Here is a 14,517-nt window from a genome sequence, read left to right on the forward strand (position 1 = left end):
CAAAAGAATGAAGGTGAAAACAAACAGCCCATCAGCCGCTCAGCCAGCGCCCTCACCTATGCCGACGACACACGGACTACAGGCCAGGTACTGTGCACAGAACACCAGGGTAAGCCAGACACAGCTCACAGCCTCAGCTGGTGTCACATGGGTTACTAATAACAAAATTCCTTTTGCAAATGACTCTCTTTTTCATCAATTAGAGGGAGTTCATGACAAGCCCATTATTGGAGTGCATTTTGATGTGCTTTCACATAGGAGAGAAAGAGCTGGAGTGAAGGTCACCATGCTTGGGCATTTCTGACTCATCTCTACACACATGGGACCATGCGTGATACTGTCCATCACACGTGTTCTAGGGGAAGACACAGCTGAGAGACGCTCCTGTATAAGCCCTTACAATCTACAGAAACACATCGACAAAATAAAGAGGCCACCAACTGAATGGGAGAAGATTTTTGCAAATAGTGCCTCCGATAAGGGGCTAATATCCAGAATATACAAGGAACTCATGCAACTCAACAACAAAAAAACAAACAACCCAATTGAAAAATGGGCAGAGGACTTGATGAGACATTTCTCCAAAGAGGACATACAAATGGCAAATAGACATATGAAAAAATGCTCAACATCACTAATCATCAGAGAAATGCAAATCAAAACCACAATGAGGTATCACCTCACCCCAGTCAGAATGGCTATCATCAACAAGACAAATAGTAACAAATGTTGGAGAGGCTGTGGAGAAAAAGGAACCCTCATACACTGTTGGTGGGAATGCAGACTGGTGCAGCCGTTATGGAAGGCAGTGTGGAGGTTCCTCAAAGAATTACGAATAGCATTGCCATATGACCCAGCAATCCCTCTTCTGGGTATCTACCCAAAAAATCTGAAAACATTTAGAGATAAAGACACGTGTGCTCCAATGTTCATTGCAGCTTTGTTTACGGTGGCCAAGACATGGAAACAACCAAAATGTCCTTCGATAGATGAATGGATAAAGAAGTTGTGGTATATATACACAATGGAATACTATTCAGCGGTAAGGAAAGATGATATAGGAACATTTGTGACAACATGGACGGATCTTGAGAGTGTAATGCTGAGCGAAATAAGTCAGACAGAAAAAGCAGAGAACCATGTGATTTCACTGATATGTGGTATATAAACCAAAAATAACAAAAGAACAAGACAAACAATCTACAGAAACACTCAGGTAAACACCCAGTAGGAGGCCACCTGGGCCAAGTGTTGACAGACCCAGGAAGGATGCAGGCCCAGACCCACACATCTGAAGGTCAGCAGAGCAGCCCAGGGACCAGGCAGGGAGGAGCATTTCAAGGCCTCAGCTGCTGCTACCCCAAGGCTGGATTCTCCCACCTGGGCTTCTGGTCCCTTGCACGGTAGCCATAAAAGATACAGTCATGGGATTCAGACACCTATCTAAGACGCGGCAATGGCCTGGCTGTGTAAGCAGAGAAGGGCACAGAACTCAGAGCATCTTGGACTTTCTTAAGGCCACTGGGCTCTGGGAACCTTGGAAGAGGGCCTGTGTCCTCCTCTCCCCCAGAGCGAGGGCCTGGAGAGAGAGAGGGGAGGGCCCCAGAGGACTTTTCATTTTTCTCTGTAAGTCCTGCAGGGCAATGAGAGCCATTCTAGAGCTTCCCCCACTCTCCTCTCCTCAGCACTCAGTCTCCTAAGTTTTAAAACTGTGTGACCTCCAGCAAGTTATTTAACCTCTCTAGGCCTCAGTTGCCTCCTCTATAATGTGGGGTGGCTGCCACCCACCTCACAAGATTATAAATGAATGTAAATACTTACCGTGTTTCCCCGAAAATGAGACCTAACCAATCAGCTCTAATGCATTTTTTGGAGCAAAAATTAATATAAGACCCAGTCTTATTTTACTATAATATAAGACCAGATCTATATAACATAATATAATATAATATAATATAATATAATATAATATAATATAATATAATATAATATAATATAATATAATATAATACCGGGTCTTATATTAATTTTTGCTTCAAAAGATGCATTAGAGCTGATTGTCTGGCTTGGTCTTATGTTCAGGAAAACACCGTAGCACAGGGCTCCCACACCCTTATGGGAGCTGTTATAATTATTATCTATCATAGTTCTGCCCCCTCCCCTGGGCCCGCTCAGCTTCCTGCCATCCCTGCTCTAACCCCTTCTGTGCGGAGTGGGCAGCAAGGGGTCCATGGGTTCTCTGTGAAAGATTGTGAGTCAAGAGAAAAGAGAAGCACGCTGTGAGCCCGGCCCAGCCCTCCTGCCCCCACCAAGCACAGCTCAGCTTCCTCCTAGACCTCTGCTGATTCAGCATGCCGGGAGGTCAGAGTGCAGATGAGGACGAGCTATGGGGACCGAGGAGCCAGGGGCAGTGCCCGTGTCTGTGAGTTTACTACAGGCCAGCAGTAACCTACCAGTTTAGCTCATTTCAATCTCACAACCGCCTCTGAAACGGTACCACTGTTATCCCCATTTTACAAATGGGAACACTGAGACTCAGCGAGGATAAGGAATTTGACAAAATTTACCCAGCATGATGGGGGCACAGCTCGGTCTGACTCCAGAGCCCAAGTTCTCGGCCACTGTTCTGTACGATCTGCTTCAGGAGGTGCCGATCTCTGGATCAAACCTGCCCCATTGATTGTGAAGCCTACAGAAATACACAGTTGATGTAGTGCCCATTTACAAATGGAAAAACTAAGGCCTCGAAAGCAAAAACTCAGCTCAATAGCTGGAAGAGAACAATGATGAAGTGGGAAAGAGCAAGTGCCAAGTCCCCCCAACACCTCGCCAGATGGGCTCCCTCTCTTCCGAGGTTGCTCCTCACCTCTTCCACAGAGCCCACCGTGAGTCACCAAGTCACAAGGCCCTGGCCTCCCTGGTGGAAGCCTGTGGGCATTTCTGGAACCAGCTGAAGTGGCAAGTCCCAGTCAGCCTCCCAATTCCAGGGCAGAACTCCAGGGAACCCACCCAGCGCTCTGGGTTTTACAGGAACAAGGTAGCCGAGAAAGCTGGCTGGGATCAGAGGAGACGAGGCAGACCAGGCCCCTGCCAGCAGTCCCTCCATCGTGTCTGCACGATGGGAGCAGGAGGGAAGGGAGAGACAGTGTGGTTTCCTCTGCTTAGGCAGCTCTGTCCTCACAGCCACCAGTGGGAGCTGAAAGATGAGACAAGGTCCCTTCCCAGGCGTGGGGATGAGGCAGTTACTGGAAGCTCAGGATACAGATGCCCCGAGAGAGGCAGCCACCCAATCATTTGGCCTAGATCTTCCCCCACTCCAGACACTGTGAGTTGGCACCAGTACTGACCCAGTGGGGCTCAGCTCTCCTCCCAGCTCTACCACTGAATCACCTTGAGCAGGTCATGGACTCTTTGGGAGCTTCAGCCAAATGTTCCTCAAAGGGGAGGCTGGATTAGCCTCTGTTTCCTTTATAAGCCAGGTGAGAACAGAGGACGATGGCAGAGAAGGACACTCTGAGAAGGAAATCTAGTCACAGTGGCATTCGGAGCCAGCAAACCCATACAAGTTAGGAGTTCACACCTCGGGGCAGAGATCAAACGACATCTAACCTCTGCACTGTGATTTACAGTACACTGATCACGTCCCCCACGCTCATCTCAAGGGCGAGATTGAATTTTCCATTGCACAAGTTCTGAAAAGCAAGACAATAACAACAAAAACAAAAACAAAAACAAAAAAAACTTCAAGATGAGTGCTTATGAAAACTGGGTTCCAAGAGCAGGACCCCAACATAGGCTTGCACAGTTTATTCTGATCTGTTCAGTAATGCCAGCCTTACAAGAGAATTACTAGCAGTACATGGCTATGAACTAAAGAAGCTACAAAATGTACCATAATTTTTAAAATTTTTTAAGAAGAAGAAGATATCACTTTTGCCCATCAGACAGTAAAGGTTAAAAAAACACACACACACTTGAGAATGGGGTGAAGACATAAGGAAACAGGCACCCTCACCATCAGTGTGTAGATATTTGGTAGTATCTATCAAAATGGTAAGCGCACATACACTTTGTACCAACGTGTTTGTTTCTAGAACTTTATTCCACAGGCAAACTCATACAACATGAGAAGATGTATGCACACAGGTGTTCAATATCTCTCCGTAACAGCAAACACAAAAAATAACCTAAATGACCACCATTTAACTATATTGTGGAACAAGCATATATGGAATATTAGGTAACATTGAAAAGAAGGAGGCAGAATTTAGATAATGTTACTGTTTAAAGATACCTTTAAAACTCAGGTTAAAAAAAAGAAAAGACACAGAACAGCTCATATGGTAGGATCCCATTCGTTTAAATAAATACGTGAATTTTTATATTTGTCTAGACAATTTCTGGAAGGAAGCAGAAGCAATGGTGAGACTGAAGAGTGAGACTGGAACTGGAAATCTGGGGGAAGGGACTTTTCACTCAGTGTCCTTCTGTGCTACTTGATTTTTTTTTTGTCTTTTAACCACGAACATGTTACAACTTAAAGAGGAAATGTTAATTATATGGATGGTTTGCTCTAGAAGAAGGACAAAGAGAAAAAGGACAAGAAGGAGGAGACAGAGGAAGAGAAACAGGTACAAAGGCTCATTTCTTTAAAACCTTCTTACACCACGTGGAGCTCAAGCTGACCACTGACCCCAGTCCTGGGACCACCTCTTCCACCCCAAAGGGAAGTGTGTCTTTCCCCAGACAGGGAGGACCACCGTCTGTCTCTCATTGCCTGATTCCAGATAGTTCTACCATCACTCTGCTTTTAAGAAAAGAGTTTGCATTTCAATCTTAAGAAAAACTCAAAGGAGAGCCATGTACAGCTTTGCTGGAGGAAATCTGACATTACAAATCAGAACCCTTACATGCATGCCCAAGGGGCTTCTCGAGTGCACATCATGGCCCATTTTTGGACCTGGGTGTTGGTTTAACATGGGTGTGTCAAGTTTGTGGAAATTCATCAACCTGTACACTTACAATCTGTGCACTTCTTTGTATGTATATTATGCTTACTAAAAAGGTTTTTTTGTTGTGTTGTTTTTTTGTTTTTTTTTAACATGCATGCCTTTTGACCTGGCAATTCCATTCCCAATTCGATACCATCGCACGAGGAAGAATTCAGAAATGTATGCCAAGTTGTAGTTTTGAGCGTCTCCAGCACATTGTTATCATAACTATGAAACACTGGGAACAACCCAAATATCCAACAGTAGGGGGTAAGTTAAAGAAAGACAGTATCTCCTAACAACGGAGTGCTTCTCAGCTAGTCCACAGTAGGCATGGAAGTATATGTAATGACATGGAAAAGAATTACAGAAAATTTCTGAATGGAATGACACAGGCTAATTAATATGCTTAGGACCATATTGTTCAGGGGATGAGAGTCAAGAACATAATTTTTTTTCTCCTTTGTGCTTTTCTGAGTTTTATAAATTTTCTGTAATAAGCAAATCTTGCGTTTATAATTTGAAAAACACAAATGCTATTTAAAATAACGACAAATAAAAGGAAACAAGAAAGGGGATGGGCCCGATGTTATAAAATAGTGGTTCTGAGATGCAGTGGGTGTGAGAACCACCTGGGGCTTGAATAGCATGGGGTCAAACCCCAGCCCTGCTGCCTTGCCAGCAGTGTGATCTTGGGCAAGTTTCTTAACCTCTCTGTGCCTCAAACCAGACTCCCTACCTATAAAACGGGGATTCTAACAGTGCCTATCTCATAGGGATTAGGAGCAGTAGGTAAATTAATACATGCTAAGCCTTCAGAGCAGGGCCTGGCACAGACCTATGGCCGTGTCAGCTAGTGTGAGTGCTAAAATTCTGATTCCCTTGTCCTGGGTTGGGGCCAGGAAATCTACATCCTCAGATGATTCTGATCCAGTGAGAAATACTGGAATGAAATCTACTACAGTATTCCCATTATCTTTGATGGCCCCAGAGTTACCTGTAGAAAGGCTTGAGCACTAAGAGCTGTCTGAAGGGGATTCTCACTGAGAAATCACAAAGCCAGCTCTTCACTCTCCCTCCACCCAGCTGGGTCCCTCCCCACTCTCCATACCCCTGCAGGGCCTCCCCCGGATACTTTCTTCACCAGGATGGGCCAGAAGGTAGACATCAGCGCCCCTGCAGGCAAGTTGGGTAGTGCAAGAAGGAAAAGGGGGGCCACCTTCTTGCTGGTATTTCTAGGATGGCAGACATATTGCCCACTGGCCAAACGGATTGAGGGATGAGGGAATTCTGTGTTGCAGGAGATAAATAATAACCAGTAGGTGTCAGAACATCTGGGTTCCAGCTCTGGTTCTGACATGTAAAATAGCTGTGGGGAAACCACTTAAACTCCCTCCTCAGTTTTGTCATTTGTAGAGAATAACTGCCATCATTTCTTGAGAATCTCCCATGAACCAGATATGCCTCACGTTTTATCTCATTTAATCCATACCACAACCATGTCCTTTTTCCTGTGAGGAAATGGAGCCTCAGAAAGGTTAAGAGACTCACCCAAGGTCACAGAGCTAGTATTACATTAGGGTGGCAGCGGAATTGAAACCCAGCATCCCTGCTTTGAACTATACTGCCATTCCTATAGGGAAGGCTCACTGAAGAGCAGGCCCCAAATGAGGGCAGCAGTAGATGTGAGTAACTGCCAGGCTGGGCTGGGGCAAACCCCAAGATTCTTCCTGGGTCCCCTGCCAATGCCCAGCGGAGGAGCAGCCCCAACCTGGATCAGGAGGAGCAAACCCAGAGATTCTTCCCCCCAGGCCTGGCAGTCTGGGCTGGGGAGTCATACTACTGGCAGATGAGCAGTGACTCAGGTGGAGGCAGGCAGGGAGACAGAGGAGAGGCAGGGAGCTCCCTCAGACACTTAAAAATAAAAATAAAAATGAAAGGCCTACATCTCAAACACAGCATGTTCATGACTCATTTATCCTGATTTCCTTGGATAAAGACGGGGGTCCTAGTGGGGTCTGCCCCACCCCCAGGCCCAGAGGAATCCTGTTGGAGGTCCAGCCTCATGGCATCTCCATCGATGCTTATCCTTTGCCCCTTTGGAGGGCTGACTCAGAATAATACAATGAACTGAGATGGAAAAGGCCTTTTCCATTCAAGGCCCGCTCTTCTCTCCTATTACTGGCCCCACCCTCAGAAGGGTTCTGCCCAGTTAGGAACCTTCTGTATTACATTAGGGTGGGTGGGGAATTGGGGCTGGATACTGTAGTTTGGTGGAAATCTGGACCAACGCATCACGTGTGGCCAGGGAGCTCCATGGGTGGAAGTGTAATCACGACTAAAGGAATAACCCATGAGGTACATATTGATGGTATCCCCACTTACAGATGGGGAAATTGGGACACAGAGAGACTAAGTAATTTGCTCAAGGTCACACTGCTAGTAAGTGGCTGTGGAAGATTGTATATTCCAAATATGGCCACACATCCCACAATATATCACCCCTTCCCATATGCTCTTCTCACCATGTGACACTGACACCCCACCATTAAGAGGTGGGATATACGAAGTACGACAATTAAGTTCGCAAACTCATCCTAGAAAAAGTGCTACATACTTCACTGCTGAATATCACTACAGCCACCTTTGAAGCACTCCCCTTGGGAAGCTATGCACCAATGCCAGTGCCTAGTCCACCCTTCAAAGCAATTTTGGAACTCTTTTTTGGAATGGCCATCAGAGCTGTCGTCGTATTACCCTTGATGTCCTGAATGTCATCAAAATGTCTTCCTTTCAATATTGCCTTTATCTTCGGGTAAAGAAAGAAGTCTTTGGGGACCAGATCAGGTGAGTAGGGAGGGTGTTCCAGTACAATTATTTGTTTACTGGCTAAAAACTCCCTCACGGACAGTGCCGTGTGAGCTGGTGCATTGTCGTGATGCAAGAGCCATGAATTGGCAAAGATCAGGTCGTCTAACTTTTTCACGCAGCCTTTTCAGCACTTCCAAATAGTAAACACAGTAAACTGTTTGTCCCGTTGGTACAAATTCATAACGAATAATCCCTCTGATAACAAAAAAGATTAGCAACATCATTGCAAAAAGTTCGCGAACTTGATTATCCGACCTCATACGTTCCCTCCCCTTGGATCTGTGTGGACCTGCAGCATTTCTAACGCTAGGTACGAAAAGGTGAAATAGACTCGGCCTGGCTTTTTCTTGGGATTCTTGCTCAGTAACCAGCCACCAGGCCATGAGGAAGCCCAAAGAGCTCACGGGAGAGGCCCATGTGGTGGGGAACTGAGCCCCCAAGCCAACAGCCAGCATCAAATGCCAGACATGCGAGCGACTGAGCCTTCAGAGGATTCCAGCCCCTGGACTTTGAGTCACCCTGGATGACGATGGCAGAACAGAGACAAATATCCCCACCAAGCCTTGTCCAAACTGCAGATTCCTGAGCAAACTAAATGTCACCATAGTTTTAAGCCATAAGCCTTTGGGTAGTTTATTATGGATGCAGCATTAGATACCAGAACAATGGGAGAGGCAGAATTTGAACCAAGTGAGCTGGCCCCAGAGCCTGTGCTCCCTGCTGCTCTGTGGTCCCTGCTGTGGGGGGGACAGTGTAGAGGAGGGATTTAGAGCTTGGCCTGGAGTCAGACATATCTTCAAGTATTCATTCATGCCTTCATTCATTCATCGAATGTTTATTGCATCCCTACTGTGTTTCAGGCTCTCTTCTGGGACAATTGGGGGCGGTGGGGGAGTGAGGAGATAGAGGATAAAAGAGGAATAGCTTTACACAGGTATTTACCCTAAGGTGATGTCCAAACCAGGCGGGTGGGGAGCTCTGTTTAAAGGGGAGGCGCTGGGACAGCCTCTCTGAAGAGGAGACTGCAAGTGTGAAATGGATCCAGCTTTGTGAAGAGTGGAGGAAACAGCAGCAAGTGTTAAGAATAGACCTGGGTTCACATGCCAGCTCCATTACTTACTAGCTGTTTTACCTTGTAGAAGTAACTCGGCCGCTCTAAGCATCTACTTCCTCATAAGATCGGGATGCTTTCAGAATCTACCTCATAGGATTGTTCCGAGAAGCCAACGAGCTAACACATGTGTAGCGTGCAGTTCAGGGCCCGGTGCAGGAAGAGCTTCTATAAATTTAAATGATTGTGATGACAGGAAGTATACTGAGGCCTAAGTCCCCAATGGGATGCCCAGAGCTGCAGAAACCACTCTGCTCCCCGTCAGAACCTATGCTAGCCATGGGGGAACAGAGCGTGGCTAGCAGGGGTGAGGGAGCCTTCCCACTGCTGTGCTGTGCCCAAGCTTCTGAGAGTGGTATGAGTAGGTGGAGGGTACACACTTCCCTAAGGCATGCTGACATACAGCCCAGCTTCCACCCACCCCTGCAGCCAACCCTGACTCATCTCTTCAACCCAGGGCTCACCCACCCGTCACCTTCAGCCAAAAGCTCCAAGGATAAGGCTGGAAGTTGGACTGGCTGCCCCTCCCCAGGCCCCGCCCCAACAGCAGTGGGTACCCACACAGCCACTGGAGGAGAAGCAGCTTCCTCAAGGCAGAGGGAGGAACAGGGACAGGAAGCCTGGAGAGAGGGCAGAACTGGGTAGGGCAGAAGATTCAGGAATTCCAGGGGGCCAGGAAACCCTGCAGGGGTAAAGGCTCGCCGGCCACCCAACAGGCACACCCTCAAGGCCCCTGGAGAGTGCTCGGTGGGCGGCCCACACACATACCCACAGAAAAGAACAGGAACAAACCAGAGCAGTGCGCACACACACACACACGCTCAGGGGACACACACAGAGCCACACACAGATGTGCAGACCCAGCGACCCAGCAACACACCCTCCAGGGACACACGTGCCCAGATGTCCACACACCTACAGGCGCATCTCACTGTGACTCACTGCCTGTCACTCCCCTCTGCTCTTGCCCACTACCGGTCCATCTCATCAGCAGGTCCCCCGTGCCCTTGCCTGATGCCATCTGCTGACCGAGACCTGGCAGGGCCCAGCCAGCACTCCCGGCATAATCCAAGAAGGAGGCTGACAGCCCTGGATCTGAGCTAGGGAAGGGGCTGGGCCGCCAGCCAGCCCTGAGAGCAAGCTGCAAGTCCAGACCCTGAGCGTGGGCAGGGCCGGGGGCTCAGCATAGACTGGTCTCAGGCCAGGTCCCCCAGGGCACAATCTTTTCCTTGGTGTTCCACCTGCTTCAGGAGCCCCTCCATCTGCTTCATATCTTAACCTGGTGGAGAGGAATCCCCTATGACTATCTGGAAGCCCTGAAGGGTTGTGGCAAACAGAGAAAAAAAATAAGAGCAGCATGGGAGGCTGAGCTCAGACATGAAGCAGAACTTCCCCCTAGAGAAGCACCAAAGCATTGAAAGAGGTGTGGGCAAGAAGAGTGCCATCTGGCTCCATAAAGATGCTCTCTTGAAAAGGGGAGACGATGAATAGGCTGGCGTTACTGTTTTTTGTCTTTTTGACTAAAGTTACTAAAAACAAAAGGAGTCCCAAATTGTGGTGCCTTTAAATGACCGTAAATGAAGAGAGTGGCTGCTGCGTCTCCCCAGCCTAGGCTGGGTGTGACCTTGCCTGTGGGCTGAGGGATGGACGCAGTGACCTTTATATTGCCAGCCTGTGTGGCCCATGCATGAGCAAGAGGCAGCTGGACACCTTCCCCACTGTGCGACCTCTCCCTGAGGGGGTGGCATGTTGCTCAGAGATGGGAGAGGGTAGAGACACAAGGGCCACCATGGTACCATGGCAACAGGCCTCAGCAGACACGTCCGCGCCTTCTCCAGTCATCACTCACAACAGGACCTGAGTGTTTGCAGACAGAATGTCCCCTGCAAATGGGGCAATGGCCCAAGAGGGACAGGTAGACACATTAGGGAAAAGGAGAATGAGGAAGCCTATGATTGCTGTACCTTGAAATACGAAGCCTGCTCTGCTTTATGGCCTAGGACTCCCCATCTAATCTTCAACCACTGCTTTCACTTCCTTCACGCCACCCCATCACTCTCCCATAGGCCCAGCCTGCCCCCCCCACCCCAAACACCCCTAATCCCACGCATCAAGGCTGTGTAAGTCGCCCCACTGCCCTGATTTTCATATTTATTGTCCACTCTCTGCCAACCTACTCTCCCCTCCCTGCCTTCCGTTTTCTCTCTCCCTCCCCCACTCTCCTACCCTGTCCTTCCTACTGACTGTAACTGACCAGACCAGTGCCCATGACCATCTGCCAGCTCCAAACGCCAGCATCCACCTTCCCCCCACTCCTCCTTCAAGCACCTGCTTCCAAGCTGCCTGCTTGTCCCCTCTCCCCACTGCCAGGCTCCCATGTCCTCCTGGGGACAGACCCCAGCAAGAGGCACGTCTGAGCAGCTGGCCCAGGGGCAGGGTATCGCTGGCTCCAATTCACAAAATAGAACCTTTCAGGGGGTCTGGGAGACTGGGCCACAGCTCCAGGAGGAACTGGTGTGTGGCCCTGGAGCCCCAGATTTTATAACCAGGAGGGGTATCTTTAGAGGTCACCTTACCCAGCCTCCTCCTCCACTTGAACAAATGAATATCTGAGCCACCCAGAACATGCTGTCTTCTCAAATACACAAAAATACTCCATTCATGGAGTCCTTGCTATGGACCCGTCAGTGTGTTCAAAATTTTAATAAATATCTTATTTAACACTCGCAACCCCCAGATAAGGAAGCTGAGCCTCCAAGAAGTTAGGTAATTTGCCCAAGGTCATGCACTATGTTGGATGCCTCAGTGTGCCACTTCAAACTCTCTCTGCCCCACTTCTTACCCCAGTCACTTCCGCAACGACCTGTTAGTTCCCATGGCAAAGCTTCATCTAGGGCCATGCCAGGCCTTCTTTGAAGCTACAGTGAGGGATGCCCACAGGAACCCACATGGGCCTCACACATGCCCATGGAGGTACCCTTGTCCAGCGGGGGGCAGAGCTGATGGATGAACACTCCCCTGTTTTTGTCTCCGACAGGGCGGCTCTGAAACCCATTCCATAGGCTCATCAGGAGACCCGCTCAGGACAGAGTGATGGTAACGCTAAAAATAATGCACCCTGTGCCGCTTTCCCCTTCTCTCCTCATACCCTTCCCCCCACCCTTATTCCGAGACCACCTCCCAAGTAGACCACTCGGGTTCTGCTTTGGGGGAACACAGGTACAGACCCCTTGAGTGGGAGGTGGAGGTGGGATTCAAACCCAGGTGTGAGTGACAACGGAACTGTTATGCTTAACCACCATGCTATGCGGTGCCACCACCGTCCATGTCAGGGTCCCTTTCCTTCAAGGTTCAAGTCATTCTGAACCACTGTGGCTCAGCCACACTTAATCCAGTCAGGGTCATGGGAAAGAGGAAGGAGATGGTGTGACGGCACCTGAAGCACTAGGGTCATCTTCTCTGGAACTAAAGCCACCTCTCGCCAAACTGCCTCAACACCCTGGGCTGAGTGACAGTCCCAGCTCGATGTGCCCTAGCCCTCTCCAAGTTTAGCATCTGCCTCTGCCCAGAAACTTCTGTGGCTCTTCAGCTCCAGTCGCCATCCCAGACCACCCCTTCCCAGACCACCACCCCCCCAAGCTCCACTCCACCCCAGTCCTCAATGTCTCAGAAGGAAGGGGAGACCTGAGGTCGCTGTTTGAAGCCTGAGCAGCCCTATGTAGCAGACACCCACTTTGCCCCACCCCTGGACTCAGGAAACCCAACACACCTGCTTGGAGGACAGGGGAGAGCGTCCCTGGACTCCTGCCCAAGTTACAAAGATGTGCTGGGGCTTTCCTGGGGAAATCCACTGCTGGGGACCTCAGGCCCCAGTAGCTGTGTGAGCTTTCTGTTTACTCCTCACCCCACAGTAGGAAGAATGGGGGAGGGAGCTACCTTCTCCCCTCTCCATGGGAAACTGAGGCCCGTGGGGCTTCAGAGACAGCCCCAGGGTCACAAAGCATGAAAAGAACCAGAGAGCCCTGGCGCCCAGCCCAGCACAACCTTATTATTCCCTGTGGAGGCTGCTCTAATGGGGGCCACTCAGAGGCGGATCCCAGCATTCAGAGCCCAAACCCCACTTGCATGTAAATGCCCTTCAGTTGGTTAGAAGGGTGAAGGAGGAGATATAGAAAACAGATGAGGAAAAAGAAGGATGTCCCCCCAACCAGCTCCCAGATCCAGACACACACAGCGTATGGTGGTGGCAAAACCAATTGGATTCTACGCAGTCCTGAGGTCCTCTGAACACACACCTGCCCTGGACCCCCACTCAGGGCTGGCTGCCTCACTCGCACCTACCCAGGCCCCCAGAATTGAATGTCAGCCTGGAGGTTGGCCCTGCCCCAAAGGTCCAGGAAGGCGTCTCAGCCCGCACCCCACCATCCTAGCTCCCCTCCCTGTCAGAGACACAGGTTGGAGCGAGGACGGGGTGGGGTTTATGACCTTTCAGAAAAAAACAAACCAAGCCAGCCTCGCTACAGGGTTCTCCTGGGGTTCCTGGCTTTTTCCTTCTACCACCACCTGTAAACACCCCAACTCTGACCTCCGCCGCGGTCAGCTTCTCTAGCCAGAGACTGACAGGGGCTGAGCAACATCTCACTCAGGAGCAACGCCCCACTCGCATGGATTTCAGAGGACAGCCACCCCACCTCCCAAACAACACATCACGCTGAATTGCTCTGTGGAATCGCAGCACGCAGCTCACACACGTCCATGAGGACTGGATTTCTCTTTGCAAACACACGCATTTCCACTCACAACACACACCCCAATTCCACGTTCAGTCACACCCGGGACTCACGTCCCGATCCAGGCTGACTGTGGAATTCCCACCCAGCCCTGGACCCACTGACCTTCTGTGACGCCGGCGCCCAGATTCACTCCTCGACGTGGACGGAATGTCAACAGTCAGTCGCGGCGGCTGTCCCCGCCTGTGCGCCTGCAACGGCGGCGTCCGCTGCCTCCATCCGGACCCAGGCCCCCTCCTCCTCCTCCCCGGCGGCGGGCTGCCCGAGCCGCCCGCCCAGCGCGTGCACCGTCACCGCGGCGCGCACACGCGCACACCCGCCGGCGGCTCGGAACGCACCAAGCTGCGCCCTCCGCCCGCCGGCAGCTGCGGCACACCTGGTGGGCGCCCCCAGCCTCCCGAAAGCGGGCGCACGGCGGGAGGCGGGGACCCTGCAGCCGCCACCCGCCTGCTGCGGGCCGTGCCCACCTCGTTCTCCCGACCCCCGCGGCGCCCCACCCGGCTCCGGCCGGGGTCCGGGCTGTGCCGACCGGGCTCGCCAGGCGCTGCCACCACGAAGCCGCGGGAGAGGGGGTGGAAGGGCCGGCGCAGGGGTGAAGGAGGGCGCCGGGGCTGGGAAGGGGGATACCGCGGGTCCTGAGCGCCGTGCCCGCTGTTGGGACTCCTGCGTCGCCGCCGCCAGGGGACTGCCCGAAGCGGCTCCTCGGGAACAAAGGCGCGGGGCGGGGCAGGCGCGCCCAAGGGACCCGGAGGAG

General features: G+C 50.8%; 1 protein-coding gene across 8 annotated transcripts in view; it reads right to left on the bottom strand.

Moving 5' to 3' along the window:
- The window catches only part of RAP1GAP2 (RAP1 GTPase activating protein 2), a 206,937-nt gene that overhangs the window by 176,410 nt on the left and 16,010 nt on the right, over positions 1 to 14,517 (bottom strand). The window contains exon 1 of one of the 8 annotated variants that reach the window (XM_019755487.3): positions 13,869 to 14,481. The exons of 5 other annotated variants lie outside the window; for them this stretch is intronic. The gene's annotated coding sequence lies outside the window, so the exon portion shown is untranslated. Of the gene's footprint in view, positions 1 to 13,868; positions 14,482 to 14,517 lie in introns of those variants that run through there. 2 more of the 8 variants (XM_074320128.2, XM_074320131.2) reach the window with 2 other exon arrangements.

This window comes from Rhinolophus sinicus, chromosome 12 (assembly GCF_057876585.1).
Source record: "Rhinolophus sinicus isolate RSI-liver-muscle chromosome 12, RSI-T2T, whole genome shotgun sequence".
Lineage (NCBI taxonomy): Eukaryota > Metazoa > Chordata > Mammalia > Chiroptera > Rhinolophidae > Rhinolophus > Rhinolophus sinicus.